This window comes from Solanum tuberosum, unplaced genomic scaffold (assembly GCF_000226075.1).
Source record: "Solanum tuberosum cultivar DM 1-3 516 R44 unplaced genomic scaffold, SolTub_3.0 scf00172, whole genome shotgun sequence".
In the NCBI taxonomy this organism is placed as follows: domain Eukaryota; kingdom Viridiplantae; phylum Streptophyta; class Magnoliopsida; order Solanales; family Solanaceae; genus Solanum; species Solanum tuberosum.
In genome coordinates this window covers 1232369-1236567 of record NW_006239095.1, presented here as the reverse complement: position 1 = coordinate 1236567, position 4199 = coordinate 1232369, and the positions used below count along the sequence as shown (strand labels likewise).

The following is a 4199-nucleotide window of genomic DNA, read 5'->3' as shown; positions in this document are numbered from 1 at the left end:
TTAAATTACTAATGTGGTAATGACGTAAAATAATAAAATATATCCATATGTTGTATTCATCAAAATGATATAATATAATACTGTTATAAAACCATGGGCAATAACCATCCAAATACAAAACCATGGGCAACAACCATCCAAATATAAATTCAAAATATTCAACCGCTCATTTGTTTTATTCATCAAAACAACATAGTGTAACACAACACAAAATATCAGATGGCTGACCATGGGCAACAACCATCCAAATATAAATTCAAAATATTCAACCAGCCATCTGATACATTTTATTCATCAAAACAATACATAAATAAATTTTCATAGCTACTAAATTTTTAAAGACCACAATAATTCTTGACACCCAATCCATTTTTAGCACCTAACATAATATATTTATTATATTCAGACATCTTAAAAGGCTTGTACATTAAAGGGTGTTCTTCATCCACTAATTCTTGTGGGACCTTCACAGTGTAATCTGGATTTGGAAAGGAAAAAACTTGAATAGAGAATCTTTCTTTGTCTCCTGTTGTTACAACCCTGTGTTGAGCAGATGTCAATCTATCATTTGTCCATGCCTGTATAATTAATTCATAGCATCAACACATAAAAAGTATGTATAAGAATTTATTTGTTTAATTAATAATTAAGGAACAAAAAGATTGACTTAAATTTCCTCTGAAGAAAGAAAATTTTAAATTAATAAGATAATAACAAGACAATTTTTTTAAAAAAAGATTATGATAGTTCTGGCATTATTTTCAATTTCTCAGAAAAGAGATATGTTATTCCAACTAATATCAAGATTTAATAATTTATGTGGATTGAAGTTAGTTGGGGCCAAATAAAAAAAGACAGGTTGATGCATAAAATATTTGACGTTCACATATGGTTTGGAGAAAGGGCAGTACTTCAAGGGATGTTTAGTTAGGTAAACGATCTAATCTAATATAAATATTAGTGATTTCTTTCACGGATCGAGCCTGCATCAATATCTATAAATCACACACAACATTTTTTTTCGTTGCTTCAAAACTCCTCTAATCTTAGCTTCTAGTTGGGCTTGAATAATCAATCATACAAAAAAAATCTATTTCTTTTATTCTCCTCTACTATAGCAACAAACCACCCCTACACACAAAAAAATAAAGAGTTAAGCGTCAAAAATACATATAAATAAAAAGTTTAGGTGTATTTTTGACTTCTGTAATAAAAAATAAATAATAACTTACCATAAAAACATCTTCTGATAAAACAATATAGGAATTTGGTGAAGTATGATTGAGCTCAATCCACTCTCCATTTTTGTAGAGAACTTGCAGTCCATTTTGACGATTGAGCTCAATCCACTCTCCATTTTTGTAGAGAACTTGCAATCCATTTTGATTTTGTTTAATTATGGTCAAGTAGGAACTATCTGTGTGGGAAGGTAATCCTGATTTATTCTCATTTTCACCTTTAATTACCTTGTAATTAGTAAATCTTGACATATAAACATTGGAATTCAAGAATTCATCAATGTAATTTTTTAGCCCAAGACTCTCCAAAACCATCTTTTTAACCATGTCATTTAATTCCATAAGTTGCTTGAAGTAGGACTTTGCCACATTGCTGCAAAATTAAAACATACAAAATTTATATAAATAGTAATACAATATTATTTAAGAAATACACTTAATATATATATATATATATATTCGCGCGATGTGTAGATAATATTAAAAAATTATTTTTAATCATTTTAGATTATGATATCTTGTTCAAGTATGTTAAATCCTGTCTAACTATTGCATTGTTCCTCAATGAAATGTACTTCCCTCCCTCCCTTCCCATACCCATAACCAATTTTATATAAATCATGTGATTAGATTGTTAATATTGATTTATTAGCTTATCATTTGACTTAATATAATAATCAAATACTCTTCTTTATTAATATAAATTAGATATAATTATTTTGTTTACTCGTGAGTTTTTAATTTTTATTTTATTAATTCTCACATCTCTTCTATATAAAATTTATGGACAATATAAGATACTTAATTTTCACCTTTAGTGATGGAATGAATATTATCTCTATTAATTTAACTAAAGGTTCCTGATTCTAGCCCTAGGAATAGAAACAATTCTACTAGGAAACGTTTCTCCTTTTAATGCATCTTACACTATCGTGACTCCCTATAATTAATGAAAAAGAAGTAATGCATACCTAAAATTAGGGTTTCCATGAGACCAAAAGGTATTGGCAAATGTTTCAACACTATTTGGGAGGACCAAATCAGCAGAGTACACACTACCAAAGAGTGGTACACTTGGAATTTGCCCATCATATATATGAAAGGGTTTCTCTCTATATTCTATCAATTTGGGCAGTGGAAAATCAAATACTTCTTTTAAAGTATCAAACATGCCCTCTCTAATTTCATTTGGAACTTTGTTATATATTGCTTCAAAACAACCAAATTCTTGTAAGGCTTCAAAAACTTGAACTTTTGTTGATTCCCATTGTGGAGTGTTTGGTTTAAGCTCAGAATCGCAAAAATCTATGGTGGGAATCGTAACTTTGGTAGATGCCATTTGAGGAATATTTAGGAAACAAGAAAGACTTCAAAGTTTCTTTTAAGGTATACTTTACTTTACTCTCATTCTTCCCTTATTTATAAGAGGGAAAATGGTATTACTATTCAATGGAAATATTTATTTTGGAAAAATTACCTATTTAATGAGTAAATTGATTTTGAATATCTATTAATTAATAAAAGTAAAATGGTAAATTTACTATATCAATTATTATTATTTTAATAAGTATGCAACGTAAAAAATGAACAAGTAAATAAGGATGGAAGGAATATAATTTTTAACAATCTTTCATGATAATATTTTACTATAATAGCTATGTTTTCTGTGAAATTAATTTTTATGTTATATTGCAATATTTTTCTATAATAATTAAAATTTATTCAAATTAATGACGTTTTTCTGAAGAATTCGCTTAATATGAACTAGGGTGAGAAATTTCTTTTTTTTCTTCTTCTAAAATACAAAACCCTAATTACACCCTTGCACAAATTAATCTTGTTAATCCATTTCCCATTATTATAAAAATAATTACACCTCTTCACGAATTAAATTTTGTTAATATATTTCCCATTATCTATCTATCTATGATATATTAAAAGCACGAAATTTTTAATAATATTGATTGAACATTTTATCCTTTATTAAAAGACTACCATTTAGACAATATCGTTTTTTCATCATTTTCTTCTAATTATTATTTAATTATGTTTATTATAATTATTTATTATCTTAATACAAATCATAGAAGAGTCCAAATTCTTTCTTGATTAATTATTGGTCAAGTTTCAACTACAAATGAAAATTTGTAATATTGGTTAAATTTCAACTACAAATTAAAAGTTTTTAAAAAAACTACCGTTATATTTCATTATAAAACTTATATTTATTTTATGAAATTGAATTTTATATTATATTATATTTCATTTCTTGTGAATTTAATACCACCTTAACAAATGATGTAGCGAAAAAAAAATCTTAAATCTTGTTTTTTAAGAAAATAATGGTCCCACTAGCATAAATTATATATATACAATGAAAAAAAAATTCCCACCTACCCCATATTTCTTCTTCAAACCCCTCCACCCTTTTCTCAAAACCCCACCTGCCCCTGCTTGTCTCTTCTTCCTCAAACATTACTTATTCTATACCTGAATATGCATTAAGAAGTGAAACAAGAAAAGTAACAACAAAGCTAAAAAATTAACATATCGATTTTGCATAAATTTAAAATCACCATTGTTGATATAAGTTGACAGTTTCACCTAGTTGAAAAAAAAAAGGTATGGTTATTGATATAAGTATTGATGGAAGTAATAGTGAATAATTACAAAGTAATGAAAAATAAAGTGAATCAATCAATGTGAAATTTTGGATGTTAAGAAATCGACCCAGATGAAATAATGAAGAGAGTGGGTGAAGAGTGAAAATAATTTTTTTTAAATATTTTAGTTTGTTATGTATCTAATTTATGTATTTTTTATTTGTTTGATTTACAAAAATACAATTATTTAATAATAGAAAATAAATTATTTAGTAGAGACTTCATACATAGATAGTCTTGGTCAATCTTGCAGTACTTATTTTCAGATGTTTTATTTAAGACTTTATGTTTAGTACTT

The 4199-nt window shown here is 26.6% G+C and overlaps 1 long non-coding RNA gene across 1 annotated transcript; it reads right to left on the bottom strand.

Moving 5' to 3' along the window:
• Window positions 1-259: 259 nt before the first annotated feature.
• Window positions 260-1327, bottom strand: LOC102597007 (uncharacterized). The gene is made up of 2 exons (XR_001474247.1): window positions 1233-1327; window positions 260-578 (listed from the first exon to the last, which is right to left on the bottom strand). It is a non-coding gene; the product is annotated as an uncharacterized lncRNA (long non-coding RNA).
• Between the last annotated feature and the right edge of the window lie 2872 nt (window positions 1328-4199).